Source organism: Camelus ferus, chromosome 33 (assembly GCF_009834535.1).
Source record: "Camelus ferus isolate YT-003-E chromosome 33, BCGSAC_Cfer_1.0, whole genome shotgun sequence".
Lineage (NCBI taxonomy): Eukaryota > Metazoa > Chordata > Mammalia > Artiodactyla > Camelidae > Camelus > Camelus ferus.
In genome coordinates, this window is record NC_045728.1 from 5,720,631 (window position 1) to 5,740,164 (window position 19,534).

A 19,534-nucleotide genomic window follows, 5' to 3' on the forward strand; every position below is an offset into this window, starting at 1 on the left:
AGTTCTGCCCCTTGGTGCCTCGATTCCATGCTGGCTGATACATGAGACACTCCCATTAGGTGCATTACACTGACACTGTGATTGGTGGAGGAGCAAAGCACTTGTCAGCCGAGTGAGTATTGGCTGTCACTCCTGTTATCAAGCTGCCTGCTTATTTGCGATTTTATTTTCAGATGTGATTGACAGCTGGATGGCTCTGACATTCTCGGCGCAAACATACAGCCTGTTATTACGCCTGCATTAACATTTTGATAAACACACGGTGCAGCATTGGAAAAGTAATTACATGTCATCACTTCAGTGCTTCATCAAAGAAAAGTTTACTGTGTAATTGCTCTGTGATTTACCTAGGTAGAATGTGTTACGGTCCACAAAGGTTCTCTCCATTTAATAGTTTACATTTACTCTTTAAAATACACAAGATCCCTTCCCAGGGGCTTCCTTGGTCTAAAATAAACTTGGCAATATAATTTAGCTTTCCATAAATACACTTAGATATGACTGTGGAGTACTTTTGCATAATAGTTATTTAATGCCAAGTGTAAATATGGAGCACATTATATTGGCTGAGCTATCCAAAAAAAAAAGAACTTTTTGACGACAAGGAAAAATAGGATATTGTTACCTTGGTTTTCGCATTAAGAAAAGGGCCTTTTGCTCTTATATTTATATCCATGCTTTTCACAATGACATCTAATTTTACAATAAAGTGACTTGAGCTGAGGCGCCGAGCAGTAGAATCTAAAATATTGGTTCTTGTTAGCGTTTAAAGAGCTCTTCTGATGTGGCAATGAAAGAAGTGTATTCTGGAGGAAAGCACGAATGATTGCAGGGCACTCGTGAAGCGGAGACGAAGGGACGGATTGACTGATGTTCACTCAGTGGGGTCTGTGTGAGCGGCTGGGTGTCTAGGGAGCAAAAGGTGGGGGTGGGTGGGTTGAAGCAGATAGCGTTTGAAAGCCCCCAACAGCATCTCCAAACATACATTGCTTTTATGGCTGATGTCGGCCAGGCACTTTGATTGTCACGTGCTTTGTAATTACTGAGGAGCAAATCCTTACAGCTGCAGCCGAGATCAAATAGGTAAAGCGTTTCTAGGATACTTGCTGATCATCGGAACATCTGGATTAGCCTCCACTTGAGGAAGGATAGGCACGGGGAGGTGATGGGGCGGAGAGGGTGGGCCGGATCACTGTCACAACAGCCCAGACCTTTAGCTTCCCACCCCGAGGGTTCTCCGTAGGCACAACACCTACCAATAAATACCATGGCTTCCTCCTTGAACACTGAGATGAAAAGTGGGGCTGACTTTGAGATGGAAGCACAAAAGCGGGCCAGTCACCCAGGAAGGGACATGGAGATATCTGGAGATAGAAGCTTCTGAGTCAGAAGTTTTGAGTCCTTGAGATGACCTTTACCATGAATCTAAGTGGTCACTTTGCCAAAGGATTATTCTCTCAGATGACCCACTCGGTACTGTGCCAAGGTTAAATGACCAAACCACAAAGATCCAGGTGAAATCCAGAGGATTTTGATTCTCTGGCTGTTTCTCCATTCTTTTGGGATAACTCACAGCTGCATGGAACGTGGTGCAGCCGTGAGAGAACCGGGGAGAAATGGAGGAGTTTGCAGCCTGATCTTGGAAAGGAAAGTGGGAAACTGACTTCTAGACAAAGATAAAGAGGAGCAGGGAAAGGATCAGAAGAGGGCGAGGGCCGTGGTCTTGATCAGAAGGGACTCCCGTCATCTCAACAGCATGACATCTATTCAGCTAACCCTAAAAAGCCATGGCAACTTTATCAGCTGCTTCTCCAGTGCAGCTGGCAGCCACAAAAAAGAAACCGTTAAAACACACATTTCCAGATGTGTATAAGGGTTCGATAATTCCACGTTAGTGTCTATTAATCCTCTCTGGAAACTGGCATTAACTCGGCTTTAGCACCAGTCTAAATAAACAAGTCAGCTCTTAGAGCAGGAGCGTCTTTGCATAACAGCTGCATATAGCACCTGCATCCTGGTTGTAGGTTCCCTCTATGATACCTCTGAAACGGGCTCCCCTTTCCCACTTTCCGTTTAGCCGGTCTCAGAATATTTCCTGCGTTTGCTGTCAGCGATGAGAAGAAAGATGCCACTGTAATTGCCAGTTGGCCTGCAGAGTAATGTCCTGTAATTGACAACGATTACTTACCTGCAAGAAAGAAAGATACACTGACTAGGAAAGATCGTCTCCAGCATTGCGTCCAACCCACTCTCTTCTTCCCCTTTGCTTTCCACCTGAGCCCTGCGCAGGATGTCTCTCACTTTGCTCTACTGTTCCCTTTTGCAGAAGAAGAAAGTGTAGTGAGGTCCCACAAGGGAACAGCCGGTCCCTTGGGAGTAATTTCACCGAGTTGGGACATTTAATATGGATACATGCTGAACTATCCAAAACCAGAATTTGTTCCCCATCACTTTTAACGCACCCTTTGACCTGGTAATCCAGGGGCGGCCAAGGCTTCAGGCCATTTTTCACCCGTGCCTCAAACTACTAGGCTAGATCTTTAGATCTTCATTATCCTTGGCGGGGAGAGGGGTGTGCGCGCACATGTGCACACCTTTGCTCCTAAATTCAGGGATGTGTTGCATTTTTCCTTGAGAGTAACATTGATTCTTTTTTTTTTTTTCAGAAAGCTTTAAAAAATTGCACTGTTAGAAAAAATATATATGGGTTAAAATGCATTTTTCATGTCCTTTCACGCTCTATTGATTTTTTTTCTCTCGTTTTTCTTACAAAAGAAAGTTTTAATGCAGTTTTAGGGGGAAAAAAAGCAGTCAGCAGTTGCTCCCTCCCCCAGGAATAAAAATACTGGACACCTTGCTTAAAAACGCTACAGCATACGTATATATTGTATATATATACATATATATATATATATACACACATATACTATATATACACACATATACTATATATACACATTTATATATCAGCGTCTGTATATAATGGGGGCGGGAGGTGGTGAAACCCCATTAGTTACCTGTAACACAACTCTTCCCACTACACAGTGTTTTAATAGCTGCAGGGGACTTTTAACTCTCCACACTTTTAACTCTGCAGTAAAGTTTAAATGTCCTACGGGGAGTTTTTGATGTACCCATGGGATATTCAATCTGAAAACAGAGTAATTGTATCTAAAAACTAACACTGCCTAGAGACTATGTATTTATCCATCTATCTCCCATCCACATGCCTACCCATCTCTCTCCCTATGAGTGAAGGGTCACGTGTGGAGTGGAAAAGCACTGAGTTGCAAGCCAAGGGCATCCAGGTTTTAATCCCAGCTCCAAGATGCTGGACAAGTCGCCTCTGAGTCATCTGTGAAATAAGAAGTGTGGACTAGATCTCCAAGGAGAAGTCCAGCCTTGACACTATAACTGTTTAGCACCTACTATATTAATGTTCTGCCTTCTCGTGCATAAAAAAAATGTGAGTCCAAGGTCTCTGTTATCCAATATTGTTGTATGTCACTTCCTTTATGTGATGCTGTTTCTGTCACCTCGGTATTTCTGAACACCATCCTGAGCTCACAGATATTTTAGCGACAGTTCAACCAATTTCTCCCTGTTCAAAGTTCTTCTTGCTCATTCACAAGTTATGCTAGCCAAGTAAATTGATAAATTGGGATAATTTTTCAAACAACCCAAGTTGCTTTCATCTAAGTCAACTGATGCTGAAATTATTTTAGCTCCCAATGTAGTTTACTTCATCTTTCTGGGGTGGACCCCGTGTACAGTAGGTGTATCTGGGAAGTTGAGGAGGGAGGCAAGTGAAAGAGAGAGAGACTTTCCACTGCAGGATCATAGATCTTAACTATGAACCGCTTGGATTCCGTGGATCAGATAATTTACTCCCTCTGCCCCTTTACTGACCAAACCACATCCATTCAGACTTCCATTTGGCTTAAAAGTACAGACGCCGCAGGAAGATTTGGAAAATACAGTCATCCCTTGCTGTCCACAGGGGATTGGTTCTAGAACCCCCCACAGATACCAAACTCCATGGATGCTCAAGTTCCTTATGTAAGATGGTGTCGTATTTGCATCTGATCTACATACATCCTCCTGTACACCTTAAATCATCTTCAGATTACTTACAATACCAAATTCAAGTTTTGCTTTGGGGGACTTTCTGAAAAAAAATTTTTAATGTTTTCAATCCATAATTGGTTGAATCCACAGAAACAGAACCGGCAGATATAGAGGGCTGACTGTACGGGTATGTATGAAATCCAGTTTTCATATCTGAGCCCAGTTCCAGGTGCATTTCAGCTCCTGGCTGGCCATTCCGGGAAAAAAACAAAAAAACAAAAAACAAAAAAAAAACCTCTTGCCTCCAGTGGCCCCGTGCTTCTTGCTATCAGCTAAGAAGCATACAGTGCGCCTTCTCAATCCGTGGTCCCTTACCAGAGGCGGACATCTGCTTGGCTTCCCCCTTCCTGTTCGGAACATCTGCCAAGCCTCCTATCTGCCCGGCGAGGGTCTCCAGCCTTGCCTTGGCCAGGTGCCACAACCAACTTACACATTTCTGCAAACTCAGGCAGCCTCCCACCCCTTCCTTATCCGTTCTTCCTTTTCCTTGGTCCTCATTAATTCAACTCTTCATCATTTCAGAGTTGGTCTGTCTTAAAGCTTTCTGTCATCTCCCATAGGGGTTATCAGTTATGAAATATTTTGGCTTAATGACAAAGTCATTCGTTTTGTTTGGTTTTTTTTTCATCCATTAAAAACTATTTACTCAGTGTCTACCGTGAGCCAAGCCCCGTGATAGACGTTCCAGGCATAGCCAGGAGCCGTGCAGCGGAGCCAGCGCCAGCCGCCCAGCGATGCGCTGACGTTCCCCTGAGTGTGATGAGATAGTAAGCTATCCAGATGGTCTCCAAGCTTCTTTTTACCACATTGACGCCCCTTTCCACATTTTTCTTGTCCCTAGTCAGTGCCTCTCGTCCTGGGAAGCTGATTTTAGGGACCCTTCCCCCAGCAGAAGTGTTTCTTCCTGGATGGAGCCTTGGCAGGCCAGCTGGAGCAAATCTTGGTCAGTAGAGAGAACCTCTGATGCTGATTCTGGAGAGAAAAGACCTGAGCCTTGTCTCAGTTGTCTGTGATATTTATGCCAGAAGGTTCTGAAGGGTAGATAGAACAAATGTGCTTTGAAGTCACTATCTCCAACATAAGGTCACCTGGCACGTTCCTCCCATCCCCAAAGTCAAGCATGGCCACGCTGTGCTCACCGCCTCTGGGGAATCATATAGATTTAATTTCGCTTTCACCGCCAAGCCCTTGCCCGTTTCTAACGTTTTACGATGTAGGGACAAGTCCTCCCATGAGATGCCGTGTTTTCTCTCAAAGTATTCATTTCATTAATGATCATACTGTGTTACTGTTTTCCCTGTACGATTCTATAGATCATTTTTATTATGTAGATACGAACTCTTTGATATTATAATTGTGAAGTACATATTATGAAGACAAATGCTTCGGGTATAATGAAAATGGATTGCCAATAAAACTTGAAAAACAATGAACCATTTTTAAAAGCGAACTCCTATCCAGAGCACTGTCACTCTGAATACTCTGTAGAAGGCCCTGGGACGGAAGAAGCCTATTTTCAGTCTAATGTTGATAAAGCTTTGACTTTGGTAGCATCTTAATTATCTGATAAAAGCCAGAACCCAGTGCCCTGCTCACCTCTAATGTCTAATGCCTTCTACTGGCATTAAAATTATCACCACGGCTCCAGAAAGAGAAACCAGCATCGGATTTCCAAGATGTGAATTAGAGTTTAAAGAGTCACTTGGTTTTGTTTAAACAAATTACAAAAATAATGGGTTGCCCTTAAAAGGTCTGTTTCATATATTGTCATCCTTCACTTTGTGACACCCTGACAATGCCATTTCCAACATTATGTCTCCCATTAGTCGCTGGGGAGATTCGTGATTTCTGGGGGTCTCATATGTGCTTTTTTCCCCCACTTTACCTCTGATTCTGAAGAGCAGAGTGAGGACGTTCAGGGTCATACCTGGAGATGTGCAGAACAGATCAGTTGATTGACTGATGGATAGATTGACTGATGGATGTAAACTCAGAAAGTCTGAATTTGCAGAAGGTTGGGAGAAGATGGGAAAGGGGCCAGAAATCGAGGTGGGGTTCCCCAGAGGCCAGTAGGTGTTCTAGAATATGGAGGAAAGAAGAGGGGCAAGCACAGACCTCTGCCAGTTCAGGGTCAATCACACAACAGGAGAGTGTGACCTAGACGGGCCCGTAAGCTGTGTGACCTCCTCAGGTCACTTCACCTCTCTGGACCTCTGCGTCTCCGCTACAAAGTGAGGACGCCGGGCTGGGTGTTGCTGCGCCTTTAAGATTTCGTGAGCCTCTTGGGGCTGGAAGCGGAGCCAACTGGGAGGCTTAATTCTGAAAACGTCCCCTCTCAAAGAGCGAACGTGCCTGTGTAAGTGTGTAAGGAAACACTTTGTAGGGTTGACCCAATTCCCACATTAAGGAAATAATGCCCAGGCCCATATGGCTAATTCCTTCTCAGACTGTTTGTTTGCCATCATGCAGACCTACCCTGAAAATAAAGCATCTAGTCGAGTTTCAGAACCCAAATGGAGCAGAATGCAAATGAGCAAGATAATGGCGAAAAGTACATTTACTTTGAAAATTCTTCCGTGTGCAGTCATCAGCCACAGAGGCACCGGCACTGTTGATTTTTAAACTACGCCGCTTCGTGATTCGATCATGAAATTTTTACCTTGGATAAGAGATGCCTTTTATTGAACACCTTCCCCTACTCTTTTTTTTTTTTTTTTTTTTTTTTGCTTTGACAAGCACCTAGCCTTGCTCACAAGCATAGTTGGAGATCTGAAATACTTGTATGTTGTGTCGCAAAAGAAAGGACATTTGACCTCACTGTAAACCGTGACCCTGGCCCCTAAGGTCGGGAGAGTTCCTGAAGGCCGTGTAGCTGCTTCAGCTCCAAGTCCCATCTGCCTGATGCCGCCTGGGAATAAGAAAGTAAGAATGGACCTACGACCAGAGGGTTGCATTGAAGTAAGGTTGGGGTGGGTATCCTGTATCACTTTGGTCCATGAAGTACCCACAGCGCAGGGAGATGTGACGCTATGGGGTTAGTCTGGGTGCTGCAGATCAGCAGGCTGGAGAGATGGGAGTCCTTAGGGGAGGACAGAGGGTGAGTGGTGACCTGGGTGTCCCAGTCTGTTGCCTTGCTGATAGGACTAACCTTCTAATTTCCCATCTCAGCATCCTTTAGTACTAGGTAAACAGTTATCTCTTCTTTGTTTGAAAAAGCATCTGTCCAGCACACAGGTAGTGGAGTCCAGCTAGACAGGTGCTTAGATCCTCTCCGAGAGGCCGCTGGTCCATGAGGACATGGAGGTGTCCCAAAGGCCTTTGTTCTGGGTGTGAGTCACTCCCCTCTTAGCTTTTAGTGTGTTGGAAAATAATTTTCCATGGGCTGGTAATTATATAAAAATTGCTTTTGCTTTAAACAAGAATTATGCGTGAACCTTTTGAGCAAGAAGAAAAATGTACAGAGGGAATCATTAATTTTGAATAAAAACACTTACTTTCCCGTAGCCAACGAGGGAGGGGAATGCGAAATTGGTGTTTTGTACAAACAGCCCAGCGCCGCTCCCCAGTCTGTTTGCCTGATCTATTATCCAGTCACCTGCAAAGCTGAACGTCTTGTTTGGCCTGAAACTGACTTTCATTCTTTTCCCCCCTACCTATTTTTTAAGGACTGTGTTATATGCATACCTCAGACTTCATTTGCATCACATTAAAGTAAAACATTTTAAATTTCTTCACAGCAGAAGTAAATCTGACAGACTTTATGAAGCTATTATACCCGCAGGTATTTTCTACTTTTAAAATACATCCTTGTCAAGCCATCTTAATTATATTATTATATGTACTTTTGAACTTGTATCCGCTCTTCCATGATATATTACACTTTTGACAGAGCCGTCCAAAAAAGCTTCCATTTATATCAAAGTCTCTGGCTGAACAGAGATGTATCTGTTACGGATTCTGGAGGAATTTGTTAATTTACACGCTGGAATGTGTAACCACTGATGGGGCCGGTCGCTTTAATTTTCCATCCAGGCGATGGCACATCGCCGTTGGCCTTCAGGAGTGGTGGCCAGAGGAGAAGCTGGTCTCCAGCTGCCTAATAACTCAGCTGTAGAGGTGAACACTGGCCGAGCCCCAGATGCCCTCCAGGCCTGCTCTCAGGCTGCCGTTCAAAGGACCACAGCTGTCGTCAGGGTGCCCACAGCCCACCAAGAATGCGGAGGGCTGAGCAGTGTCTCATTTGCTTTCTCATTTCTATTCAGCACCGTTGGTGCACCGAGCAGGAAAGTGTCCACATTCACAGAGAAGATGAAACGAGGCTGGGCCAGGCTGGGGTGCGATGCGAACAGAGGAAGAAAAGCTAAATGCTCTATAGAACTGTTTCAGAGGTACCCAGCCTGGGGTCCCTTCAAGGCTGCGGCTTTAATGGAGCTGCTCTCTGCATTCGGTGCAAAGTGGGGACACTGTGGTCTGTCGGGGCAGCCTGATCAGGTTGGAGGCCATCCTGAACTAGTCAGACTACGCCTCTCTTTGCTCCTGAGAAGGGCGCCCTCGGGGTGCAGGCTCTGTGAGGGCAGGCATGGGGATGCCTGGTTCACTGGTGTCTCTGGCATCCTGCACGGACCCCAGTGAAATGTGCTGAGTGAACAGGGTTGAGCTGGTTTTGGTTCCAGGTGCTCAGGGCTCTCTGTCTTCTCTGGACTCGTTTTTCCAATGACCTGTTTTCCGTGTCCTCTGATAGCCACTCTCACACACATACACTGCTGATCTGAGGGAGACAAGCTTGTTGTCATAAACGTGCTCAAGCCAATCCTGCAGAAGGGATTTCTGCTTCCAAGGAGCAGCTGGGGCAAATGACAGAGGCCCTTCTCCCTCTGACTGACTAGATTCTCTCATAGAGGTTTACAAGGTAACTCAGCGCTCCTGACCAGAGGTCAAGAGAATGACAGTAGCTTCATTCAGAAGCCCCATCCTTCCCTTGGAGAAAAGATTTTTATCCCCTTCTTTTTCATGATCTCCCAAACCCTGTGAGGTGTATCTGTATCTGGCATTGTCGAAGGAGCAGAGAGGTTAGGTGACTTACCCAAAGTCACACAGCACAATATAGCATGAAATGCCCTAAACGGTCCAGCTTTTCCATCATTCAGGCCATGGATCTCCCCCTTGATGTCCTTTGAGGTCAAAGGTGGCCCTGCATGTTCCCCTCCCACTCAGATGTAGAAGTCCTTTATCAGTGGTGGAGGGAGTCGCCTGTTCTTGCTTCTTCTTCCTTCCCAAGAATACACAGGCCTGATCCGGGCATCAGAGCAGAAGGCAGTGTGCTCACCGAACCTGGCCGGCAGGGTACAGCTGTTTGAGGGATGGAGATTGTTTCTGAAGGTCTGTTTGGACTGTTTCAGGCATCCTCTGCTCGCTTGACCAAAGGAGGCCCCACGGATGCTCTTGATGTCTGGTCCTGGCTCCAGGCCCCCCGCCAGGCCAGCTTCTGGGTCGTAGGCAGACCTGCCTGTCTGGAGAAATGGGCTCCATGCCTTTGGAGGCCAAGGAGAACAGTTTGGGTCCAATCTCTCTCTGAGGCAGGAAAAAAAAAAAAAAAACCCATTGCCCAGGGCAGAAAACACATGTCCCCGTTGTCACCGAGTGTATATCCTGTGGTCCCTGCATTGCCCTGCTCCAAGCCCTCCTCTGTTCCCCATACGGAGCTTCACGTCTGGCAGGCCGAGTCCCAGGGCCTCTGAGCACAGACCGTGCAGCCTGTGCACCAGCTCCAGCAGGAGCAGGAGGTGGCACGCCCCAGGCCTCCTGGAGGCCATGCTTGCATTCTCACTGCCGCCTTCACAATGAGTGGAATTGGAAGAGAGGTTAGGGGAGCAGCTGTTTATCCAGTTTGGGGCCTGCCAAGCCTGGCATGATGAAGGTGGGGTGAAGCCAGGAGGGCCCACTTTTTGGGGGAAAGCAGGGGCTAGGCCAGGAGGCTATGTTCTAGTGAGATGTTTGCTTCTCACAAGGCTGATCTTTCATGAAGGATCTGCCTTCAGGGAGACGTATGTCTCTAGGAACCAAGGTCAGAAGCTCAGAAAGAGCGCTCCGGCTCTGGCTGAGCTCTTTGGCTCTGACCCAGCAGTGGGGAGCCATGTCTAAGTGATGATCCACTTGGCAGGATTGGGCATCCACTGGCCTCTGCCTCCGTAAGCCAGGCCAGTTCGGTTGCCACCTTGGATAATTACATTCTTGGCAACAATCAGCCATCTAATGGATCAACTGTTGAGTGTGTGGTACACACAGCCCTGGCATCTCAAGGAGGGTATGCAGAGTGGGCCGTGCGGCTGGCAGAGGAGGAAGATGCACTCTGCTGCCCTGGCAGAGTATCAGGCTGGGCCAGAGAGGACGTGGCCTTGGCCTTGGCCTTGGCCCGTGAAAGGAGCCTGGCCCCAGGACAGTGATTGCACGGGCCAGACCCTCGCCAACTCCCACTCCTGCTCAATAATCAGGCCCCAGTTTCAAAGGATGTGTTCGTCTGCACAAGGAAGGGATGAACTTTACTGAAGATAAGAGTGTTTAGAGTCATTTGAAACTGATGGAGGAAAAGGTACTGGGGATACCATCTGAAAGGCCGCTCAGGGTTGGCACAACATGATAAATAAAATAATGGACCCATTACAAGGCACTTGTGAACCCTGTGGCTTTGAGGACCAAACTTTCATCACTTTAGAAGCCAGAGAAAGGCATAAGGACCAGCTTGCTTTTGGACAGAGGGGTATTTTTTCTGCTTAACACAATCCAGTTTAAAGACCATTCGTTGAACACGCACTCTGTGAGATGGATTTGCAGTAAAGACTCAACATGGCATAGCCCCTGCTCTCAAAGACTTTACAATCCTAGTCTGGAGTTGGGGTGGGGTAGGGGGCTGAGAAATCAGACACCCGATGAGGACAGCACGAGAGGGATACTGTCAGCCTCCTGTGAACACGTGTGACCCTCAGAGCCGGGAGTTGAGATGTTATGAAAGGTCGACCTGGGTTACTCCCCTAGAGCAGAACTCGTTTGGACAACCAGGGGGGAATTGATCTGTTAGCAAACACGCACAGCTCTGCAATTCATATACAATGCGCAACTTTGGGTTCTCCCAGAAATAGACCCTGTGATTCGAGTGCAACCAGTTCATTTGGGAGGGGATCCCTACAGACACTGTACGAGACAGGGAGGAAGTCGGGCAAGGGGAAGCAGCCAGCAGACAGCAGTCCACGATCCAGAAATCTCCATGGGGGCAGCTGGAGCTCAGGTCTGCGCAAGACAGACCTCAGAATCACCCAAGCTGACGGGCGAGGAAGCGGGGCGTTTGTCCCCCTGGCCTCATCCTTCATTGGTTGAGAGCTGCTTCAGCCTCGTTCTGCTAGACAGTACTCCCACCACAAGCAGCCTCTTGTATGGAGAGTTGTGTTGCTAAGAAGGCAGAACAGGGTGCCAGCCACGTCAAAGACAGTAATAAACCATGACCAGACCCTGCACATGTACAGGACACCACCCTCCTAGACTCGGTCGTACTTTACCCTCAGGACCAACCTGCTGACAAGACCAAGCAAGCACCGTGGCTTAGCAGCCATGTCTCAGCAAATCCCAGTCCCCCACTCCGCCCTCACTAAAGAGTGAAGGCGAGGAAGCAGGGCCAGTCAGTCCTTCTCCTGACAGTGCCCTCTCCTCGCTCTCTCCACCCAGGGCCCCGGTGCCCATCCTCAGACCCCGCCGGCCCCCTTCCACTGAAGCTCTCTCGAGGCACACTGCGGACCCACGTGGGTCTGCAGGGTCCTTTAACCCCCTTTCCCGTGCCCTGCACCACGCAGCCAAGCAAGAACCGAGCCCGCAGCAGGGGCTGCCTTGCCTTACTCTCTGGCTGTACCTTCTTTAGCCTCAGCTTTGCCTCCTCCGTGGCAGGAAGGCTTTGATTCCCTCCCACCCCCTGTGCCTGGCATATCATAGTACGTGCTTCATGGACATCTGGTGATGGCGCTGACCTGGTCCACTGTCAGACCTCCCTAAAGAGAATTGGCTATGCCCGTGCACCAGCGCCCCCCCCCCCTCCAGTCTGCCTGGAGCACTTTTCTATCATGAGGAAAGAGAAGTTTCCAAATCTGGAAGCTCTCTGGCCACTCAATAAATGATCAAGTTTCTATCGAACGCCTATTGCTTACCTGGCTCTGAGGTGAGGCGCTGTAGTGGGTACGGATATGTCAGGCACGCATGGCCTCCTCAGGGAGTCCACAGTTTTACTGCGGAACTAAACTAAAACCTAAAAATCAATTACCTCAGAAGTAATACTGGACTGAGAGGCAGTAAAGGTAGTGGTTAAAGGCTCATTTAAAAAAAAAAATAGAAGGCAGAAAGTCTGGGTTCAGATTCTGGCCAACTTACTTGCCTCCTAGCTGAAGGTAGCTTTAAATAATCACCTCACAGAGCCCCCATCTCTGTCACCTGGAAATATTAACAGCACATCCTGACGGGGTTTGTGAGAGTGGAAAGAGTTATTGCAGTGGAAACCACCACGTGGCGCCCAAGGATCACTCAATGAAATGCACTGATATTATTCTCTAATATTGGATTATCTGTTATCTGATTTGAGTCACTGCTGACTCAAAGCACTGTGGAAGTTTGGGGAAGTGAGTAAGCAGAAAGGCTTAGTCATGGAAAGAGTGATGGATGAAGTGGGTGTTAGATTGGCCCTTGAGAGAGTTTCAGAAATGGGAGGGAAGGGCAAGAGCCTCCCAGCCCAGGAGAACAGCTGGACAGGACGCTCGATGGCGAAGGACATGCTGTGTGCCGGCATCTCGGGGCATCTGGACCCACAGGAGTGCCCGGGAAATGATGAGACAGTCAGGAGTGCAGGTCCTGAGGGCTGAGTGCCTGGAGAGGAGTGATTCAATTTGCCTGGAAAATGGTTTTGGGTACTTAAACAGGGGAATGGCGTGCTAGCGATGGAGTCTCAAGCAGGTGATTCTTCTGGAGGTGTAGGATGGTTCTAAGTGCAAGAACCTGGGAACGAGGGGACCGCCCAGGCTGTGGGAGGGAGCCTTGCCCTGCCTGGCCAGGTCAGGTGGGAAGGGAAGCACAGTCTCCCTGCAAGACACCAACCACTTTCCCACGTTCTCTTTCTTCCTAAATGCTGGGCAATCTTTGGCTTCTCCATAGCGTTTAGACAAGGAAGAAATCCCAGTCCACCATCTTCCTCCAATCACTCTCCTAGGATCCCAGTCCAGATACACAACGGAAGCATGCATATTTCTCTTTCTTCTGTTTTTGTGCTCCAAAGACGAGCTGACATTGGTAAATCACTGCAGCAGGCTTTAAATGATGTATGAAATGAAAAATTCCTTCCCTGTGTATTGGGAGCCTCTTGCCCAGTAAACAGTTGTCTTTGCCAGGCTGGCTACTGTATTATTCAGCTCAGAGGCAGACTGAAACTCAATGGAGGTGAGAAACTTGAGATTACAAAGGAAAACAAAGGTAAAATTTTAGAGAAAGGTAATAAAAATATCTACTGAAACATTTACATGCCTTTCACTTTTTTTTTTCCTTTTAATTTTTGCTAAAGCTTTTTGGATAGGAAAACTTTTTCTCTACTTCCTTATGCATTTTTCTTCCATCCAAGTGTCTGCTCGCATTCTTTGAATTCCCCAGAAGACAGAAACAAAGACTTTGTCAATCCCTTCAGTCCTATGCTGTCAATCACTTCAGTCCTGCACAAGCGATAGTATTTCTGTCCCTTTCTCAAGGACCATTTTTGGTTTGACCTGCTGCTTTGAGCCGTTCAGGATGACCAAGGTGGGAGGGACATTGGTGATGGATTTGCCCAGGTGGGCTCCCCACCCCTCGGAGTCGTGGACAGTGTCCCTGCAGGGGATGTAGGATGGCTGTTGCTTCAACAGCCTGGGTCTGCTTTAAGAAGCGGTGGGAGGAAACTATCCACCTGATCTCTACCCCAGGATCTACTGATCCCAGGCTTAAACACAGCCATGACTCACCCACTCTGTGAACTCCATCAGTGCAGAGAGCAACAGGCAGCCTCCACTCAGGGCAGCCGCGTCTTGCCTTTCAGACAGAGCTACAAATAGACTGAGAGCCTCCTTAGTCTGCAGGGAGGGCAGGCTTGATCAATTTGCTTTTAGCCGATGAAATAATCATTGACGTTTAGACGGACTTCTAATCTTGGCGCAGAACAGTCAAGAGGCATTTTAGCTATAGATGGTAAATGGAATCATCCCAGGATAAATTTAGCAAGGTGGCCTGGGGGCAGAAGAGAAGGAGGCTTTGGGATCCAGGAAAGATGTGGGAGCTAGAGGCTCTTCACGCCTGGAGGCAAGCGGCGTAATTCCCCCTGCTTTCTCGGAGGGGACCCCAGGTGTGTGTGATGGGGTCGTCCACACGTGCGTGCAAGGACGGGCGAGGGGGAGCTCCGTGCTGGGCGCTGGGCGCGGAATCACGAGTGTGACACACACTGTAGGTGCCTACAGGCTGCCAGAAAAACACGCAGGGGAGTAGAAAATCCTGGGCATGCAGTGAGCGGTGCGCATGCGCGGGACTGATGCTGGGTCCCGAGCAATCGGAGCATGCGCCCTGCAGCCCCGCAGCTAGGACTGGAGTCCGGGCTCCACCGGCTTCAGGAGCGCGCACTTGGGGAGGTCATCTCCCCTCGATCTCCTCACCCGTACGACGAGGATAAATCTACACCAACTCGTAAGCTTATTGTGAGAGAGAAATATATGCAAGGCACATACTTCAATGAAGTGTGGGTCATTATTTCTTATGAGGAGGAGAGCAAGAGGGGACACCTGGCAGTTCACACATAATCAGCTCCAGCCTTACATTTGCTTCTAAAACGAGAGCGGCCACGGACAGTCATCCCTCGGTATCTGTTGGGGATCGGTCCCAAGACCTCCAAATTCCAAGGTTGCTCAAGTCCCTCATGTAAGATGGCATAGAACAGACGGCCCTTCCCAGGCACTGGATACAGAGGGGCGACTGGACTTTTCCCAAGTAATAAGAATTGTAGAACTTTGTCATTGCCCTCACCTCCACCACGTGGCCATCACATCGTGTCACCATGGCAAGGCAGATGTCACAGGAGGCATGTGACCCTCCTAGCCCCACTCCCACTTTTCTGCAAAGTTCACAGGGGAAGGGGGAGGGGTGGTGCTCCATTATCAGCATTCTCAGGATCATTCTGGAAGCCACTGACCTTTCATGCAGGAGACAGATTCTGGGATGCAGTAGGAAACTGAGCTTAAACTAGGTGCTACTAGTTCCTTAGTGGGCCTCAGCCTCCTCATCCAATCACATAGGAGTAATAACTTCGTCTCCTTAACTTCACAAGAGGAATAGATAAGGAAACGGCTTTGATAAACGGCAGTGAGCTCTATACTTCGTAATACACATTATCTGGTCAGACGCTTTCTTCAGTCCAGTGTGCAGCTTCAGGCAAGATGCCTAAGGAGGAGGGTTAACATCCGCTTCACCACCTATATCACCCGAACTGACCCGGCCATCAGGGGGGTTAACACATGATGCAGCCCGGTAGCAGCTGCAAGTCCCTGCAGAACTTGCTCCTGGCTGCCTGGCTCCAGGAAGGCTCTGTTGTATGAACTTTGGCATAGGATGGAGGACAGGGGAGGAATGGCAGCTACTGGGGGTTCTGAAAAGCCTGCATAACCTCCCCTGCAAGTCCAGCTTCACGTGCCTGCAAGGATCTGGGCTTCACCGACTCCATTCCTCTTTCTCTCCCTGCAGCTGCACAGTGTGCACACACATGTGCACACACCCATTGCCCCCTCCGTCGAATATCTGGAAGCCTGACTGGGCTGAGCTGTCTTTCTGGACAGCTGAGAAGGCTGGACCCCAGCGCAGAATGGCAGCTGAGTAGTCTTCCCCCAGGCAGTACGTTCCAAACCAGCAGCCCCGGTGCTGCAGAAACACCTCCGTACTCTCCTCCACACCTCCGTGCGGGTGAAGAAGGCACCATCGAGGCCATGGCAGCCAGGCATCCGCAGAAGTTGCTGACAGCCTTTCAGACAGAGGGGAGTGAACAGGAAGGGAGGAGACCAGTCCCCAACCATCACACTTCCTACATGTGGAATTAACGCCTTGTCACCCACAGCTCTGGTCTCCCAGCGCTGGCTGTCATGGCCACGGAGCAGGTGCTGGCTGTCATGGCCACGGAGCAGGTGTGATGCCCAGGCTCTCCGTGGCCAGAGAGCCACAGCAAGAAACTGCCAGCAACACTCCCATTCTGTCTGTTTCTCGAGTGCCTGGCAGTGTAGACTCAGCCCCAAGGGTCTACACTGTCAAATGCATCACTCTGGCAGGTTGATTTCTCTGTTCCTTCTCCAGCTCTCAGAGTCATAGAATGCAGAACCAGAAAGGACCTTGATGTTACTGATGAAATAATGAGGCCCAATGGGGTTAGAGTAGATGGTAGGAGTCGTGGATGGTAACTGGGGGCCAGAAGTCAGCGCCTGCCTCCTGATGCGTGCTTCTCCTGTTGCCTCAGCCCGAGGAGACTGAACCTCTTCACTCATCACGGCTGCTCACTGCCGACAAGGGACAGGGGCTGGAGGCCCCTTCCCAAGCCCGCTGCCCTTGTACCCATGTCCATTAAACTAGCTCACCTGCTACTGCTCAGATGGGTTCGGATTTTCCTAGCTCCCAGGAGGAATGGAGTTTTTGTCAATACCCACAGCGGAGGCTCTGGCTTGGTTTCCAGTAAGAGTCAGTGAAGCTGGGAAAATTACTCATTACAGTTTTATTGATATTCACTTCACTCTGCAAATGACGTGGGATGGTTCTGACAGGATGTCTTAATGGGACTGGCTGAGAATCCATTTGGGTGGATGTGGGTTAATGGGGCTGAAGGACGAAAGGGTTCAATTGCATTGGCCCTATTCCCCAGGCATCTCCTCCACCATAAGGAGCAAAACAACAGGACAGTGCCCAGCATGATGCTTGGGGTAGAACTGCTGCTCAGGAAATTCTCACGTGTCTTTCCCTCTCTCTCCCGCCATCATCTGAATAGCATCAAATGTCCTCCCTTGGCTATGGCTTTGTTCGTCACTGTTTGCTTACTGTTTGCTCACTGCCAAGAAGGGCAGGGGCTGGAGAGACCCACTCCAAGCCTGACGCCCACCTGCCCATCCATATTAAACTGGTTCTAATACTAGAGGTTTAGAAGCAGGTCACTACAGTCTTCTGCAGAAAGATTTCTTATCACCTGATGCAGTAGAGTGTCCCAGACACCGGTGACAACCTGTTGGATGAATATGTCCCGTGGACTGGCCCCAGGGAAACACCACCTGCCCATCCCCACCCCAGACCCAGGCGGGGAGAGAATTAATGACTGAACAGTTAAATATGGATTCTCATTGACTGCCAGACAAGACTCCAAACTACAAGCATAAATAATTTGAGAGCTGTGTTTGGGTAGTTTTCTGTAATTCACTAAGGGCTTTTCCATATGTCATTCCATTTGATTCTCGCCACTATCCTGTGAAATAAGTAGAGCTAGCGACACCTTGTGAATTTCCTATGTTGATCACTTGCCTGTTTACGAGGTCAGATCTACCCCTATCCTTCCTCTGCAAACTGCACCTCCCAGAATTCTTTCCAGCTGGTTTCTGTGTGGGTTCAGCTAATGGAGCTGCTGTCCAGGGATCAGAGGGAGAGAAGAGAAGCCCGTGTGTTTCACCCCTTCTATTCTGGCTTCACGGGGCCTGTAAGACTGTAATTGTGTCTCACTGGTGGTCCAGTTCCCTCTGGGTTGGCCCTGTGCCCCCAGCCCTGGCCTGGCTGACCACTGTTACTAGCCTTTGGGCATCCTCACTCTCCCCTTTTAGGCCACCTGGCATGGACTGTGCTCACCCAGCTGCAGCCTGGCTGATGCATTCCCAGAAATGATGAAACCAAGCCCAGGGCAACACAGCTACCGTGTCCCGTATCTTCAGTGCAAAATAAGTCTTCATACTTCCAGAACCCTGCCCTTTCCCAACCCATGTGAGGGCAAAGAAAAGGAGTCAATTTAATGTAAGTTAATGCAATTCAAATTAGTACAACTCTAGGGGACCCAGAGGGAAAAGCACAGACCCAGAGCAGGGGAGCAGAGGAGGGGGAGTTTGTCTGCAGCCTGGGGCATCAGTAAAGGCTTTGTGGAAGAGGTGACGTGTTCGAGCTGGGCAGGATATGAATGTGCTGATATGGGCATGAGGGAGACACTGGGTCCCACACTGCAGAAAAGGATCAGGTGTGGGTGACCCCACTTTCTGAGTGTCCCTGGGTGCTGCCCTGCATGTGTCCCTGTGCCTCCCTCCCCGTGGCTGACAAGATTCTCGTCCTCCCGCCTCGGACCAAGGCGGCGGTCTCCTGGCCAGGCAGCTGCCCCTTCTCCACCCGCTGTTAGGGAGCATTTCTCTAAAGCACACATCCCACCAAGCCAACCTCCCGTCTAGACACCTGAGATGCCTCCCTATTGCTTATGAGATTGGCTCCTGCTCCCAAGCCCAGGATCCAAGGCCCACGGGTGGCAGTCTGGCCACATCGGGAACAGTCACCAAGTCTCAGGGAGGCCGTGTGTTTCTCTTCTTTTGCTCAAACTCTCCCCTCTGCCTGGAATGCCCTCCTTTTTTCATCCAGCAAATTCTTGCCCAGCATGTAATGCTGTTAAATGCCATCACTTCTGTAACTCCCTTGTGAAGTGTAAATACTGGCACTCTTCTCTGTGTCCCCGGTACCTGTTGCCCACACTTAGATTGGATTGTATCGAATGTTTGTATCCTGATGCACTTACCAGTCAGTTCCCACACCAGGAGCTCACAGCTTGTCTTCTGCCTCCCAGCACCAAGTGTCAAGCAACTGGCCCATAATAGGTGCTCATTAAACGTCTGTTGCCCTGAAGTGAATTCCAGTGTCCTCCCTCCTCCTCATCTCCTTGTACATATTCCCCTCCTGAATTCCTCTAGTTAAACTACCGTGTCTCTCCCCTTCCACACTGTGATGGGCACTCAGGGGTGTCTGGGGGGCTGGGGGATGAGAACCCCGACCTGCCCCAACACTAACACAACTTTCTTTCGCGTGTGCTTTTCATGCAATAGTACATCGATAGAGTTGAATACGGCTAGAAAGGTAAATGATAGCAGGGAAGAAGGAAATTAAGAGGAAAATTCCAAAAAGAAAGATTTGTTTTCAACGCAAATACAGAGAATTTTTTTTTTTAAAGGGGGTAAGAGAGGTCAGCTGGGAAGAAGTGGTAGGTCATGGGAAAGAGAAACAGCCAGACTCAGGCTGAGGTTGGCGCTGTGACCAGGAGCCTCCCCCTCCCCACGGCCTCCTGGTCCATTCTCCATCCTCTCCTCACCGTTTTCATTCGGAA

General features: G+C 48.8%; 1 protein-coding gene and 1 long non-coding RNA gene across 3 annotated transcripts in view; both read left to right on the forward strand.

Moving 5' to 3' along the window:
- Window positions 1–19,534, forward strand: part of KIRREL3 (kirre like nephrin family adhesion molecule 3) — a 491,466-nt gene that overhangs the window by 110,563 nt on the left and 361,369 nt on the right. The gene's annotated exons all lie outside the window — the stretch shown is intronic.
- Window positions 774–17,610, forward strand: LOC116661114. Its single transcript, XR_004316870.1, has 3 exons — window positions 774–784; window positions 11,406–11,410; window positions 17,406–17,610. It is a non-coding gene; the product is annotated as an uncharacterized LOC116661114 (long non-coding RNA).